Source organism: Oryctolagus cuniculus, chromosome 3 (assembly GCF_964237555.1).
Source record: "Oryctolagus cuniculus chromosome 3, mOryCun1.1, whole genome shotgun sequence".
Lineage (NCBI taxonomy): Eukaryota > Metazoa > Chordata > Mammalia > Lagomorpha > Leporidae > Oryctolagus > Oryctolagus cuniculus.
The window spans coordinates 170,464,028-170,481,382 of record NC_091434.1 but is presented as its reverse complement, the minus strand read 5'-3'; the positions used below and the strand labels follow the sequence as shown (position 1 = coordinate 170,481,382).

The following is a 17,355-nucleotide window of genomic DNA, read 5'->3' as shown; positions in this document are numbered from 1 at the left end:
AAAATGAGTACAGTTCAGAAACCATTGTGTTTGATTTTGTTTTGTAAGTGCAGGGGATAGAAAAGGGAAGCTCATCCCACATGTTGATAAATACCGTATTCACAAAGACTAAGCATTCCACAGTACATATATTTTCATTTTCGATAGGGGTTTCAGCCTGGAAGATGGAATGAAGGCAGAATGTGCATGTGAAATTGAACAAGGCATTTGTGCAAGACCCCTCATTAGAAAATGAGCAAGATCTCCCATCAGAAAATGTGTCATAATGTGAACTGGATTCTAGAGCAGTTAGGTGAATTCATATCCAGGCGAATGACCATACTCAGAGTGTTGCTTAGTGAATTTCCACTTAAACCTGTTCAGAGACTTCTTGTGGCAGGCCAGAGGGCTTTGTGTTGCTACCTGTCCTATTAACACCTTTTAGCAATATCTTCAATAAAACACATTACTGGAAAATCAATCTAATTTGAAGATAGGTGGCATGGCAATGGGACAGGATAGTTAATATACTAGAGGCCAGGATGGAGAAAATGAATCTTAGCAGATGGAATTTAATGAGTATGAGAAGTCCTATACTCAGGTCTAGAAAAACAAACAGCTGTCCAAGATCTGGGTGGAGGTAGAGATGGTTGAATATCACATGGGAAAACAAGTTCAAGGGTTTCCTTTGGCTAGAAGCTAAATATGAGTCAACAGCAAGCTGTGGCTGCTAAACCAAACCAAACCAAACAAAGCAAAACAAAACCCTACAGAAACCCAGTCTGGAAAACCAGCACTGCGGTATCTAAGCCAGTGTGAAAGAATCCTCGTGTTTCTCCTTCACTGGTCAGCCTGTTCCTGGGGAGTGAGTCCTGTTTTAGATACCGTCTCATGGAAGGGCTCCAGGAGGAGGGGACAGGAGGGACAAGCATAAAACCACCTCACATGAAAAATGTCTGCCGGAATGGGGAAAGAAATTGGTAGGGAAATGTCTTTTTTTTTTTAATCAGAGAGAATTTATAGAACAGAATTTATTCTGTGCCACTCCCTTCTGCGGGAAAAGAACAGAAAGGAATCTTACTATTGAATGTCTACTCTATGGCCAGAGGTGATAACTATTTTACATGTGTTGTTACATTGCATCTTTACATGGACTCTCTGAGACAATTATTGATGTGTTTCTAGCACCCTAGCAACATTCTAACAACTCCCTTATGATGACCAAGCAAGGGGAGAGTATATGCTTGTTAGTATAAACACAGTGTTTTCACGGTGGATTTCAGTACTCAACTTCAAGGTTAAGCAGTGAGCTTCAGAGGGAAAGGACTTGTGCATTCAGCTTCCAATACAGAGGGATCCCATTCACTTGCTGTACTCAGACCAGGATCAGGCTGGGATGGCATAGTAGCTGAACTTTAAAGAAAAGGGGATATATGGGAGGCTGCCAAACCCAGAAGTGGCGCCCCAGTAGCAGGTCCCTGCCATCTTCCACCTCGGCTGCTGCTGGCTGGTCCACAGAAGGAACTTCAGGGCCCTGTCAGTGTGCTTCCCTTCAGAGCAGTGCGGTCCTGCTGCCTCTGGTTTGCTGCTCTGCTTCTGCAAGGCCCTGCTCACGGGGTCCTCAGCAGAGTCTTATTCCCACTTACTCTATCTTGAGATCTAATGTACAACACTAGAGCAAATGTTAGAATTTCAAGCAATCTCTCATATCATCTTAGTCCATTCCTGCTACTATAATGAAACAGTAATTTATAAACATAGAAATTTATTTCTACCAGTTCTGAAGTCCAAGGTCAAGGTATTAGCAAGTTCAGAGTCTGGTGAGGGTGTCTTCTTGTAGTATCCTTACATGGTGGAAAGGCAGAAGCAGCCAACATTCCCTGGAGCCCTCCACAAGGACACTTACTCATTTATAAGGGTGGAGGCTTCATTGCCTATTCACTTACTAAAAGCCTCGCCTCTTAACATAGTCAAAATGGGGAATGTTGGAGGACCCCATACGTGCATTTGAGCCATAGCATATGCCAACCAAGGGGATCAAAAGCATGCCACCTGGTGAACAAGACTCTCCAGCTACAGGCCAAGTACGTTTTTCAGCCCTTGTTTTCTATTGCATCCCTACATGGGTTCTTTGTTCCATCAAAACTGGATTTCTCATTCTTAGCATTATGTTGTCATGCCTTTTCTTATGTCCCTCTACTTGGGCAGAATTCTTACTGTCTTCCAAATGCCTACCCAGCAGGTCAAGTTTCTTTCTTTCTTTCTTTCTTTCTTTCTTTCTTTCTTTCTTTCTTTCTTTCTTTCTTTCTTTCTTTCTTTCTTTCTTTCTTCTTTTTTTTTTTTTTTCTGTATTCTTCCATGAAACCTTCTCTGACTAGCAACTCCCTCCCCCAACAGATGAGATTTTTTTTCCTTTCTTGACCTCCACAGCACATGGCTAAACTAACTACAAACTAATTGATTTTAAACAGTGGAAAAAATCAAAAGAACCATATTTTGTGACATGTGAAAATTATTTTAAAATGTAGTGTTATAAGTGAAGTCTTATGGTAACATGGCTGTACTTGTTCATTTATGTGCTGCCCAAGGCTACATTTGAGTTTTCAACAGCAGAGTTGAAGAATTGCAAGAGACCATATGTGGGACTCTCATCACTTCGTGCTGCGCTCAGTGAGTCATAACTCAATGGTGTTCCAAGTGCCAGGCATATTGATTTTATTTTTGTTTTATTTTATATTACCAGTACATATCCTTCATGTCAAAACAAGAAAAGTAAACTTCAAATGTTGCACTTTTAAGTCACTATAGCATGTGGTCTGTTTTGTTGTTGAATTAGATGGGGAAGTATGTGTTTAATTTGTGCCAGCACTGCAACTGTGCTAAAACAATACAATATATGTGAACATTACCCGACTAAGTACTCATCACAATATTCCCAGTGCACAGAAAAGCATTAAGAGGGAAAATTAGTAAATGTAAAAGGAATTCCTCGTTTTAACAGAATTTCTTCATAAGAATTATAAGTGCAAATGAAAATACACCCAAAGTGAGTTTCTAAGTGGCTTATTTGTTACCTAGCCAAGAAAGCCATTTAAAGTGGTAAGTTAATTAAACTGTGTTTGATTGCAGAAACCAAGGAAGTGCGCCCAGAGAAAGTTAACTTATTTAAAACTGTCAGACTTTTGGTAAAAACAGTTAGCTGAAGAGCCGAGGACCTTGGGAGAAGCATTAAAAGTTTAGAAATAAAGCTAATGGTTCCGAGCATCTTTCTTTGTCTTTTGATGAGCACATGGGTGCTGCTCATGCGACTTAGTGGTTTCCACTTGCGGCGTCAATGCTGAGTTTGCAGTGACTGAGAATTAGGTCCTGTGAGTAGTCTGTGTAGAACAACTGCAAGCAGGAATAATAATCTCACAGAAGTTTGAAAAAATCTCTAATTCAGTATAGCCTGAAATGGAATCTGCTAAGACGTGTCACAACGCATGGTAGTAAAATCTGGGATGGAGCCCCCCAGAGATTTGGTTGGACAAATTTATAAAGCATGTGGAAAAGTAAGATGCTGAAACCTGTGACCAGTCATTGTGTTATTCATCAGTGGATTCTTTGAGGAAAACATTTGTTTCTATTATGTATGTGTTAATAAATAAGTAGCACTGAGAATGAGTTTGACTAACTCTTGTGGACTTCAACCATCGTCAGTTCTATCAATTTTTGTCAGAAACAGAAACCGAACATCCTGAATACCCCATTAAACATCAGTTTAATAGTTAGCAGTGGAAAAGCTTAGTTGTTTAAAGCTTTACTTTAAAAGTTGTTAAAGTTTAGTTCAAAGCTAAAATCAATGTTGTTTTGAGCAGGAATCACTTTCAACCACTATTATTCAACACTAAATGAGTTTGAAATATTTTTGGCTAAATTTTGCTAATTTGTAGGTGTGATATGGTATTAAGAATACTCATCTTTTTAAAGGCCTGTTTATTTATTTATGTGAAAGCAAAGTGAAGACAGAGAGAGAGGAAGAGAGAGAGCTCCACTAGTTCACTCCCTAAACGCCTGCAACAGCCAGGTCTCGGTCAGGCTGAAACCAGGAACCTGGAACGCCATCCAGGTTTCCCACATGATGGCAAGACCCAACGACCTGGGCCATCCTCTGCCACCTCTCAGGCACATTCGCAAGAAGCGGGGTCAGAAATGGAGGTGGGACTGCATCCCAGACACTGATATAGAGTACAGGTGTCCCAAGTAGTGGCTTAACCCACTGCACCTCAGTGTCTACCCCAGGAGTTCTCAGACAAATATATTTCTAGGTGAAGGAATATGATGTTGAGGATTTGTTTCAAAATAATTAGGAGGAAGACTAGGAAGTGGAAGGGTACAGATGAAGCAAAATGATACTAAAGCTCAGTGTTGTATGTGGTACATTCAATATACTATTCTCTGATTTCACATATGTTTGAAAGTTTCTTTAATTAAAAAAAAAAAGAAACACCAATATCTCCTATTATAGCTAATGAATAAGTACCTTGGGGCCAGCACTGTGGCTCAGCTGGTAAAGCCGCCTCCTGAAGCGCCATCATGCCATATGGGCACCGGTTTGAGACACGGATGCTCCACTTTTGATCCAGCTGCCTTCTAATGTGCCTGGGAAAGCAGTGGAGGATGGCCCAAGTGCTTGGGCCCTTACACCCATACCCCATATGGGAGACCCAGAGGAAGCTCCTGGCCCCTGCCTTGGACTGGCCCAGCTCCAGCCATCACAGCCAATTGGGTAGTGAAACAATGGATGGAACACCTCTCTCTCTCTGCCTCTATCTCCCTCTCTCTGTGTAACTCCACCTTTCAAGTGAATAAATAAATCTTAAAAAAAAAAAAAAAGAAAGAAAGAAAGAAAAGAAATGACCTTATAGATAGATTGGCTTGCAAAGACATCTTACAAATCAAGAGAAAACCAAAGCAGTGATCAAAGGTTCCAAAGCGGCAGCCAGTGCTTCAGGCAGCAGCCTTGGGAAGTCACTGCAAACTTTATCTCTAGAGCTAGTGGGCCCCAGGAGAGGTAAATTGTAGTGTCTACAGAAGTGAGTCAACATAGAATGACAAATGCCCTGAACAGCCTCAGAATCAGCCCTTAAGGCACTCGGATCTGGCTGAAGAGCCCATGACAGCATTTCAGGCATGGAAAGCCAAGACACTCTAGCAAAAATCACTTAAACGAAAGATCTCTGTGAGTGAGATCCCAGTGGAAAGAAGGGGCCATCAAAGGAGGTACCTTTCTCTGAAGGGAGGAGAGAACTTCCACTTTGACTATGGCTTTGTCTAAATAAGGTCAGAGTTTGTGAACTCAAGAGGCTTCCATAGCCTTGGCAGCTCATGACAAGAGCCTCGGGTGATCACTAGCATCATAAATAAGAGTGTCAATTGTTAAATCAACAACAGGAGTCACTATGCACTCGCTCCCCATGTAGGATCTCTGTCCTTAATGTGTTGTACTATGAGATTTAACGGTAAAACTAGTCTTCAAACAGTACTTTATACTTTGTATGTCTGTGTGGGTACAAACTGTTGAAATCTTTACTTAGTATAGAGTTGATCTTCTGTATATAAAGTTAATTAAAAATGAATCTTGGCCGGCGCTGCAGCTCACTAGGCTAATCCTCTGCCTGCGGCGCCAGCACACTGGATTCTAGTCCTAGTTGGGGCGCTGGATTCTGTCCCGGTTGCTCCTCTTCCAGTCCAGCTCTCTGCTGTGGCCCGAGAGTGCAGTGGAGAATGGCCCAGGTGCTTGGGCTCTGCACCTGCATGGGAGACCAGGAGAAGCACCTGGATCCTGGCTTCGGATCGGTGCAGTGCGCAGGCCGCAACACACCAGCCGTAGTGGCCACTTGGGGGGTGAACCAATGTAGAAGGAAGACCTTTCTCTCTGTCTCTCTCTTACTGTATAACTCTGCCTATTGAAAAAGAAAAAAAAAAATGAATCTTAATGAAGAATGGGATGGGAGACGGAGTAGGAGGTGGGATGGATTGGGGGTAGGAGGGCAAGTATGGGGGGAAGAACAGCTATAATCCAAAAGTTGTACTTAGGAAATTTATATTTATTAAATAAAAGCTTTCTATAAAAAAAAAAAAAGAAGTGAGTCAAGCAGACGACCTGGGGCGAGCTCTCAGCTGGCAGAAATAAACAGTCCACTGAATAAGGAATGTTTTGGAAATCTCTAGAAACCCTCTCGCCTTCGGGGAGTGAAGAAGGGGATCCCTCTAGGTTGACCCAAAGACCCAGGTGACTGAAAATACGGTGGTCAAGAACCAAGTTACGGGGGGCCAGCATTATGGCACCACAGGGGTAAGCCTCTGCCCACAACACCAGCATCCCGTGTGAGCACTGATTTAAGTCCAGCTGTTCATGATCCACTTCCCTGCTGATGCAACTGGGAAGACAGTGGAAGGTGGCCCAGTACTTGGGCCCCCGCCACCTGCACTGGAGACCCAGGTGGAGTTCCAGGCCCCAGCTTCTGTGTGGCCACAACCTGGCTGGTGTGGCCATTTTGGGGAGTGAACCAGCAGCAGATTGTGCAGGAATTCCAAACTTCCTGGAGACAGTATAAGAAAGTGGAGTAACTAATACCCAACTTCTACAAACTCAGAAAGGTGGGAAAAGGACATAGGCAATGGAGGAGATAGAACCTTGCCTGAGATCAAACTCAAATTGCCTAAGCCAAGGGCTTGTTTTATTTTGGGTCACACGATCCCCTTTGAATTTAATTTTTTTAAAAAGCAGAGAAATTTAATGTTCACAAATTCAACGTTTTGCATTTGATTTCAGTGAATCTTTGAGGCCTGGGACCCATGAACCCCAAATTATGAACTGCCGAGTGATGATCTTGCCTGTAGAAAATTCACATGTAGAATAAATGGCATGGAAGGTGAGAAGGGCATTGCTGAGTGTGTCAGGCAGTTTGAACCCAGCCATGTCCATAATATTTTCCTGCCCTAGGAACATATACATGAAATTGTAGTAGTGGGGAGATTTGCCTAGAGGGGGGATGTTGCAGCTGAAAGGTTAAAAACAACTGCTTTGCTTGAATAAGCCAAGTATTTTATTTAAATATTTTATTTATTTATTTGAGAGGTAGAGTTACAGACAGAGAGAGGGAGAGACAGAGAGAAAGGTTTTCCATCCAATGGTTCACTCCCCAGATGGCTGCAATGGCTGGAACTGTGCCAGTCCAAAGCCAGGAGTCAGGAGCTTCTTCTGGGTCTCCCATGTTGGTGCAGGCACTCAAGCACTTGGGCCATCTGCTGCTGCTTTCCCAGGCCATGGCGGAGAGCTGGATCAGTAGAAGATCAGCCAGGACACAAACCGGTGCCCATATGGGATGCTGGTGCCACAGGTGGAGGCCTAGACCACTACACCACAGCAGCAGCTCCAGCCAAGTATTTTAAACCACAAATCATCTAAAAGTATAGATGAGGTAGTTCACAATTGCAATCTTCACTCTCTATACCCTACAATCACCACTAGTGATTTTTCAGCATTCAAGTCAACTCAACCAACCTTTTATAGACAATGTTCTAGGAAGTTTGAGACATTAAAAAAAAAATGGTACTGAAACATGGACCCTAACACAGGGACACTCACCTCTGGGTGCAGATTGTCAGTTGGCCCTGCACTCTTTCACCTTCGACTTGCACACCCTACACAGGACCGTAGCCCTCCTTTAGTGTTGTCCTCACATAATACTCTCCTCTTCTCCATCATCAAGATCTCAGGCTATGAAATTCCTTAGACCACACATTCTTATCCTCTTTCTGTGCTTAGTTTTTTCTTCACCCTCATCACATACTCGAGACCACTTGAAGGTTTATAATCCAAAGCTTCCCGCTTTGCCTTGGTTTCTCTTCCCTCCTTCCTAACCTGGAGACCACGAACATGCGAAGTGACCAATGACCACTAGGTGGCAGCAGAGGCCCAACTAGGTTGTCTGGGCCTTTGGGCACCAAGTCAGGTGAAGTAATTGAGACAATGGGAGCCTTGTGTTTGAAGGAACAGTTGTAAACGAATAAAGGACAGAGAATACAGGGAGATCAGTTGGCTGATAACAAGAAGAACTTGATCCCCAAATGACTGTAAGCCAGAGAAGTGGCTAGACCTTAGCAATGAGAGAGATGGCGGGGTACTGTCAGGTTCATTGACCATTTCAAAACTATACATGTGGGAAATAGTTCCCCTTGCTTTGAAATACTTCCTGCCCAATGACCCTGAAGAATTTTCTATCTATAGATCACTTACCGCCAATAAGCCTCCAGGAATCCTTTGCTCTTAACTGCTTGTCCCCAGTGCTAGATTAAGTCAACCTTCTTGTCTCTTCTTCCAGGTAGCCAGGGGCCCCAGTGGAAAGTTAGAAATGTTTGTACGTCAACTCAACTCTAAGTTCATAATAAATAATTGCTGTGGTAACCACAAAGCTGCTCAATTTCCCTTCCTTCAGCCATAGCAGATACTGGTACATCTTCCTCTACCTGGAGGGCTGGGACCATCCACGCTGCCCTCCTCTGAAGCCCCACCACCACCACACACACACAGAGTAGGGCTCAAGTCCTACATGGTGTGTTCATGGCGTTGGATGGGAAAGACATCCGAAATGCTGCCCTTTGCAATAGAAAGGTATAAGTTAGTGTCCTATATCACATCTCTGAAGCCAGTTACTCCTCTGGGAGGCAAGTTACGAGTGTTAACAGCTGTGGTAGTTTCCAAGTCACAGGAAGACGTCTGTGGGGAAGGCTTTACAGACTTCATCTGGAAATACAATGCTTTTCAAACTGTTCACTAAGTGCAATAATTAACAAACCATCCAGAATTTGTCAGAATCTCCCTCCAGCACTATTGAGAAAGGGTCTACTCAGTGGCCAGTGGGCATAGCCAGCTGTAACTGTTATGGGGATGGCACATGCTTCAGGCTTAAGTTTTGTGTGATACTCACTCATGGAATATTCAGATTGTCTTCACAAGCTTTCTGTCTGCTAAAAACACAATGTATGACCAGAAGACACGTATGTTCCAGTCTACCTGTGTACCCGTATTCTTTCAGAATGGTGATGTAAATTAGAAATCAACCATAGTCATTAGGTTTTGTGTAAACTACATTTTGAAAAAATAATTATATATTTTTGAAAGGCAGTGTTTTATATATATATAGGGAGAGACAGAGAGAGAGATAGAGAGAGAGAGGTCTTTGATCCACTGGTTCACCCCTAACGTGGCCACAATAGACAGGGCAGAGATGGGCCAAAGTAAGGAGCCAGGAGCTTCCTCCAGGTCTCCCACATGGGTGACAGGGGCCCACACACTGCCTTTCCCAGGCCATTAGCAGAAGGCTGGATAGAAAGTGGAGCAGCCTGGTATTGACCTGGAGCCCGTATGGGATGTTGGCATCGCAGGTGACAGCTTAACCTGCTTCGCCTGCCATGATACCAGCCCCTATGAACTACATTTTAATGGGTCATACTAAAGAACATTCTCAAGTAGACTGAAAAAAATAAATTTTTAAGTTTTCAACACTGTAGACTGGACCTTAGTATTTTTTTTAAAGATTTATTTGAAAGGCAGAGTTACAGAGAGGCAGAGAGAGAGAGAGGTCTTCCATCCACTGGTTTATGCCCCAGATGGCTGCAACGACCAGAGCTCCACAGGTCTGAAGCCAAGAACTAGGAACTTCTTCTGGGTCTCCCATAAGGGTGCAGAGGCCTAGGGAGTTGGGCCATCTTCTACTGCTTTCCCAGGCAGACCATAGCAGAGAGCTGGATTGGAAGTGGAACAGCCAGGACTCAAACCGGGGCCCATATGGGATGCCGACACTGCAGGCGGCAACTTTACCCGCTCACTATGTCATGGCATCTGCCCCTGGACCTTAGTCTTACAATGACGCTGTCGGGCCAGCACCGTGGCTTACTTGGTTAATCCTCCGCCTGCGACGCCGGCATCCCATATGGGTGCTGGGTTCTAGTCCTGGTTGCTTCTTTTCCAGTCCAGCTCTCTGCTATGGCCCGGGAGGGCAGTGGAGGATGGCCAAGTGCTTGGGCGCCTGCACCCGCGTCAGAGACCAAGAAGAAGTACCTGGCTCCTGGCTTCAGATTGGCGTAGCTCCGGCCGTGGCGGCCATTTGGGGGTTGAACCAACGGAAGGAAGACCTTTCTCTCTGTCTCTCTCTCTCACTGTCCAGCTCTATCTATCAAAAAAAAAAAAAAAAAAAAGAATGACACTGTCACTGTGCTGACATCTCACAAAATTAAACTTGAGCCTTCTGTCCCTCTCTCGGGTTTATCAATATTAACTTCAAGACATCTCCATTTTAAGTTGTATTAATTGAATTTAATTAACCCAGTTGTTTTATCAATTTAACATGAATAAATTAACCTATTAAATTTAAACTTTATTCATTCTTTGGGGATATATACCAAAGTCAATTGGGCATAACACAGAGCTAGACAGCTGTATTAAATATTTGGAGGGCTTTCATGAGGAAGAGGATAAGACCAGTCCTGTACTGTCATGGAATACAGAAATGAGTTCTACAAGTGGAAAACATAGGAATATTCATTTTAGCTCACTATAAGAAAGACCTTGATAAACAAGACTTTTCTATATATTAGTGGGGAAGTGAATTCCTGGTCCACTGATGTGTTTGTGAGCTAGACTGTGATGTCGGAGACCTAGAAGAACTTCACTGTCTGGCCCTACGACCTTGGGAATCCGTGGTTCTCGCCTGGCTGCATTTCCTTAACCAGCCGCATCCTTTCTGCTGCAGCTCAAAGCTCAGACTATGTGTCAGCCTGGCGCCGGCCCTGGCTCCCTCTTGCTTTGAGGTGAGTTGGGGTTCCCGTGAGGCCAACCCTTCACTGCATAGAGCCTGTGCTGTGAATGTGCTACTCTTGATCAGGCGAATTTGTACTAGATCGCGCGGCGCAGCTGCAAGTGAGGATGAAGCAAGTTTAACATCCTTGTCTGAGTGTTTGGTTTCTAGCTTACAGGTAGAATGGAATTAAATTACATAACTTTGAAACACAGCAGTTACAGAAGGATTGTTCTGCTTAAAGAATATTAACTGTTTTGGGCTGGCGCTGTGGCGTAGCGAGTAAAGCCACCGCCTGCAGTGCCGGCATCCCATATGGGCACTGACTGGTTCAAGTCCCAGCTGCTTCACTTCCGATCCAGCTCTCTGCTGTGGCCTGGGAAAGCAGCAGGACATGGCCCAAGTCCTTGGGCTCCTGTACTCACGTGGAAGACCTGGAGGAGGCCCCTGGGTCGGCTCAGCTCTGGCTGTTGAGGCCATTTGGGGAGTGAACCAACGGATGGAAGATTTTCTCTCTCTGCCTCTGCCTCTCTGTAACTCTGCCTTTCAAATACATTTTTTTAAAAAAAGGACTAGGGGCTGGCGCCGTGGCTCACTTGGTTGATCCTCCACCTGTGGCGCCGGCATCACATATGAGCACCGGATTCTGTCCCGGTTGCCCCTCTTCCAGGCCAGCTCTCTGCTGTGGCCCGGGAGTGCAGTGGAGGATGGCCCAGCTGCTTGGGCCCTGCACCCCATGGGAGACCAGGAGAAGCACCTGGCTCCTGGCTTCGGATCAGCACAGTGCGCCGCCCGTGGCGGCCATTGGGGGGTGAACCAACGAAAGGAAGACTGTTCTGTCTCTCTCTCTCTCTCTCACTGTCTGTAACTCTACCTGTCAAATAAATTTTAAAAAGCCTAGTAACTACTCAATTGTAAATAAATCAAGCTAAGCGGAAGGAAATCGCACGCTTAGTGTCGTAATCAGGAACAGAAGAAAGGAGCAGAAATGGTTCTTGTCCTTGGATCACTCTTTTCTTCTGAGAGCTCAGGCAGAAATTAAGGAAACAGGCTTAAGAGTTCCAGAGCTTTCAGGACTAGCTCCAAATTGTTGTCGAGGAGAGTGTGGGATCCAGAAGGCATCCGGTGGAGCTGCATACCCTGAGAAGCAAGCACGAGAGAGGGAACTTGATTTTGGCAGACTTGAGATCTCAGTGTTTTAAGAAGAGTTTTGGTTTCTATCAGTTCATTAATGTTTTCTCTCTTTGTACTTTTTTTTTTTTTTTTTGACAGGCAGAGTGGACAGTGAGAGAGAGAGACAGAGAGAAAGGTCTTCCTTTGCTGTTGGTTCACCCTCCAATGGCTGCTGTGGCTGGTGCGCTGCGGCCGGCGCACCGCGCTGATCCAAAGGCAGGAGCCAGGTGCTTCTCCTGGTCTCCCATGGGGTGCAGGGCCCAAGCACTTGGGCCATCCTCCACTGCACTCCCGGGCCACAGCAGAGAGCTGGCCTGGAAGAGGGGCAACCGGGACAGAATCCGGTGCCCTGACTGGGACTAGAACCTGGTGTGCCAGTGCCGCTAGGCAGAGGATTAGCCCATTGAGCCGTGGTGCCGGCCTCTCTTGGTACTTTTAAGAAAACACCTGGTGTGCGATTATTTCTGAAGACTATATATGGGTTATTTGTATCTTAATGTTTTCCAATACTTAACACTAGGAAAAGAGGTTCCTAAGAGAAAGAATGAGCTGGTGTCTATGGATATTTTGGGTTGTCCCAAGCTTTCTTTCTTCTTTTTTAAGATTTATTTTTTATTTATTTATTATAAGACAGAGTCACAGAGAGAGGTAAAGACAGAGAGAGAAGTCTTCCATGTGCTGGTTCACTCCCCAGATGGCCGCAACAGCCAGAGCTGCACCGATCCAAAGCCAGGAGCCTCACATACAGAAATCTACCAACAACAGATGCTGGCAATGATGTGGGGGAAAAGGGACACTAACCCACTGTTGGTGGGAATGCAAACTAGTAAAGCCACTATGGAAGTCAGTCTGGAAATTCCTCAGAAACCTGAATATAACCCTACCATTCAACCCAGCCGTCCCACTCCTTGGAATTTACCCAAAGGAAATTAAATTGTCAAACAAAAAAGCTGTCTGCGCCTTAATGTTTATTGCAGCTCAATTCACAATAGCTAAGACCTGGAACCAACCCAAATGCCCATCAAAGGTAGACTGTATAAAGAAATTATGGGACATGTACTCTATAGAATACTACACAGCAGTCAAAAACAATGAAATCCAGATATTTGCAACAAAGGGAGGAATCTGGAACACATTATGCTGAGTGAAATAAGCCAGTCCCAAAGGGACAAATGTCATATGTTCTCCCTGATCGGTGAGAACTAACTGAGCACCAAAAGGGAAACCTGTTGAAATGAATTGGACACTATGAGAAACAGTGACTTGATCGGCCCTTGTCCTGACTGTTGATGTACAACTTAATACTTTAACCCTTTTAGTATTTTTTTTTGTTCTACTTAATACTATTGGTTGAACTCTGTAATTAACACACAATTATTCTTAGGTATTTAAATTTAACTGAAAAGTGATCTCTGTTAAATATAAGAGTGGGAATAAGAGAGGGAGGAGATGTACAATTTGGTACATGCTCAAGCTGATTTGCCCCAAATGGTAGTTAGAAATGTGCCAGGGGATTCCAATTCAATCCCATCAAGGTTGCATGTACCAATGCCATCTCACTAGTCCAAGTGATCAATCTCAGTTCACAGTTGATCATACTGATAGGTCTAAGAGTCAGAGATCACATAAACAAGACTTGTGTCTGCTAATACTAACTGATAGAATTAAAAAGGGAAAGAACGACCCAACATGGGAAGCAAGATACACAGCAGACTCATTGAATGGCAGATGTCCTAAACAGCACTCTGGCCTCAGAATCAGCCCTTAAGGCATTTGGTTCTGGCTGAAGAGCCCATGAGAGTATTTTAGGCATGGAAAGCCAAGACACTCTGGCAAAAAAAAAAAAAAAAAAAAAAAAAAAAAAACCTAAATGAAAGATCTCTGTGAGTGAGATCCCAGTGGAAAAAAGGGGCCATCAAAGAAGGAGGTACCTTTCTCTGAAGGGAGGAGAGAACTTCCACTTTGACTATGACCTTGTCTAAATAAGATCGAAATCAGCGAACTCAAAAGGCTTCCATAGTCTTGGCAACTCATGACATAAACAAGAGTGTCAATTTGTTAAGTCAACAATAGGAGTCATTGTGCACTTACTCCTCATGTAGGATCTCTGTCCTTAATGTGTTGTTCAATGTGAATTAATGCTGTAACTAGTACTCAAACAGTATTTTTCACTTTATGTTCTGTGTGGTTGCAAACTGTTGAAATCTTTGCTTAATATATACTAAATTGATCTTCTGTATATAAAGATAATTGAAAATGAATCTTGATGTGAATGGAAGGGGAGAGGGAGTGGGAAAGGGGAGGGTTGCGGGTGGGAGGGAAGTTACAGAGGGGGAAGCCATTGTCATCCATAAGCTGTACTTTGGAAATTTATATTTACTAAATAAAAGTTAAAAAAAAAAAAGCCAGGAGCTAGGAGCCTCTTCCGGGTCTCCCACATGGGCTCAGGGACCCAAGGACTTGGGCCATCTTCTACTGCTTTCCCAGGCCATAACAGAGAGCTGGATCGGAAGAGGAGCAGCTGGGACAGAACCAGCGCCCAACTGGGATGCCAGCACTACAGACGGGGACTTTAACCCGCTGCGCCACAGCGCTGGCCCTAGCCTTCTTCCTTCTAAAACTCCACAGCCTTTGCCTTGTTGCCGGAGAAAGTGACAACACACCTTGTACAAACAGAAGGCAGAAGCCGCAATGTGAACATGGAGGGAGGTGTACATGCAGCGTCACAACACTGGGATCAGCCAACAACTTAACAACTGGTGAAATTGTGTTGGATGTGGTGATCAAAGGGCAGAGGGCCCGCCCACATGGAAGCCAGCAGAGCTGATTCACAAAAACGCAGCCTCACCACGACTCAGGCCTTGGGTTTACAGTATCGCCAAGACCATAAAAAACCCAAGTCTGGTGATGTTTGTTTTTAAAGAAACAAAGGTAGCCCCATGTATTTAGTGAGTGTTGAGCTTTAGGACACAAACAAGTAAAAATAACCAGTAAATATTCAGTGCTTATAAATTTAAAAAAAAGAAAATTACTACAAACCCTTTTTTAAAGAAAAGATTATTTATTTGCAAGGCAGAAATACAGATAGAGAAGGAGGGAGAGAGATCTTCTATCTGCTGGTTCACTTCCCAAATGGCCACAATGGCCAGGGCTGGGCCAGGCAGAAGCCAGGGGCCACGGGGCTACAGGGGCCCAAGCCCTTGGGCCATCCTCTGCTGCTTCCCTGGGCATATTAGCAGGGAGCTGGATCGGAAGTGGAGCAGCTGGGATCTGCATGGTGCCCATATGAGGTGCCAGCATCAGGCAGAGGCTTAGCCTTCTATACCACAGCATAGCCCCACTTTTATTGTTGTTTTAAGGAAGGACGTTGTCTTTCTGTGACCACAGAGACCACCCTCGCAATTTGGCAAGCTCTTGAGGTTTCCGTAAACCTTCATTACCTTAACACACCACCGGATCTAATAATCTGGTTTTTGTCCCTCTGAGCTTCAGCTTTGCCCATAGATACACTAATCATCTGAGAATTACTCAGACTGGTTTTCCAACTCATTCGAATTCAGCCACAGTTCCTCCTACTTAGCCTTTTCCCTTGTATTACAAGCTGATATTATAAAGGGAGTGGACCTTTTTACTTGGTGATTTTTAAATATTCAACAAAAAGATGAATTTTTAAAAAGAAAATGTGAGATTCTTCTCCAGATCATTTATTTTCAATTCTGTTGCAAATATAGTTTGTTTTTCTCATATTTTTGATTAGCTAACTAATTATCCCCCCCCACACACACCTCACACCTTTGAGATAATTTCATGGAAAAAGTTGCAGGAAGAGTATAAAGGGCTTTTTTTTTTTTTTTTTTTTTTTTTTTTACTGAGCACTTTGGGAGTAATATGGTGATGTAATACCACATCACCCTTGAATACTTCAATACATAGTTCTTTTTTTTTTTTTTTTTTTTTTTTTTTTTTTTTTTTTTGACAGGCAGAGTGGACAGTGAGAGAGAGAGACAGAGAGAAATGTCTTCCTTTTCTGTTGGTTCACCCCCCAGTGGCTGCTGCGGCCGGCGCATGGCGCTGATCCGAAGCCAGGAGCCAGGTGCTTTTCCTGGTCTCCCATGGGGTGCAGGGCCCAAGCACTTGGGCCATCCTCCACTGCACTCCCTGGCCACAGCAGAGAGCTGGCCTGGAAGAGGGGCAACTGGGACAGAATCCGGCACCCCGACCGGGACTAGAACCCGGTGTGCTGGCGCCGCAGGTGGAGGATTAGCCTATTGAGCCGCGGCGCCAGCCTTTTTTTTTTTTTTTTTTTTTTTATAATTCTTAAGAGGATTCCTACCCATTATTGTATTACAACCATCAAAATGAGGAAATTAATTATAATACATTATTATCCTTTACTTGCAGGCCCATTCAAGTTTTACCAGTTGCCCCAATATGTCTTTCTAGTCAGAGGATCCGTTTTAGAGTTCACATATTGCATTTACTTATGCAGTCTTTTAAATACCCGCTGGTGTTTCTCTGACTTTCCTGATTTCGATTGCTTTTCTACAGACTTGGCCTTTGGCCTGCAGTTAAGACGTCCACATCCCCCGTATCAGAGTGCCTGTGCTTCAGGCTCTGCTAATGTGCACCTGGGGAGCCAGCGCCTGGTGCTCAACTACTTAAGTCCTTGCCACCACAGGGATTGAATCTCCTGGCTCCTGGCTCAGGCATTTGGAGAGTGAAACGGCAGGTAGAAGTTTTAATTCTCTCTCTTGCAAATAAATTTTAAAAACCTTACAGAACATGGCCGGCATTGTGGCACAGCAGTCTAAGCCACCACTGTGACACCAGCAGCCCACATCAGGACGATACTGTGAATCCTGGCTGCTCTGCTCTGATCCAGCTCCCTGCTAATGCGTCTGGGAAGGCAGCAGGATGGCCCAAGTAGTCAGGCCCCTGCACCCACAAGGGAGACCCAGATGGAGTTCCTGGCCCCTCCCTGTGGCCTGGTCCAGCCTTGGCCATTGTGGGAGTGAACCAAGGAAGGAAGATATGTCTCTGTGTCTCCTTCTCTTTCTGTGTCAGTCTGCCTTTCAAATAAGTAAAATACAAATTTAACATAAAAAAGATTGCATAACACTCATCTAGTGTCTCTCGTGGGTTTATCTGACATTCTGTAATGTTTAGATTTAAACTGTATCTTTAGCCGGGCTCTCACAGATATGAGGCTGGGTTCTTCTTGTTGCATCGGATCAAGCGGTATGCAACCTCAACTTGTCCTTTTACTGGTAATTAAATTGGTAATGATTCAGGTGGTGTGATAGGCAGAATTTTTTAGAAGATTTTCTTTTTTAATTATTTGAAAGAGTTAAAGAGAAAG

General features: G+C 44.2%; 1 long non-coding RNA gene across 7 annotated transcripts in view; it reads left to right on the top strand.

Annotated features, from left to right (window-relative positions):
• LOC103348646 (uncharacterized) overlaps positions 1-17,355 on the top strand; it is a 105,799-nt gene that overhangs the window by 38,820 nt on the left and 49,624 nt on the right. For 5 of the 7 annotated variants that reach the window (XR_011387472.1, XR_011387463.1, XR_011387464.1 and 2 more), the window contains one exon: positions 16,545-16,725. The exons of the other annotated variants lie outside the window; for them this stretch is intronic. This is a non-coding gene — a long non-coding RNA (uncharacterized lncRNA). The remainder of the gene's footprint in view (positions 1-16,544; positions 16,726-17,355) is intronic. 7 annotated transcript variants of the gene reach the window in all.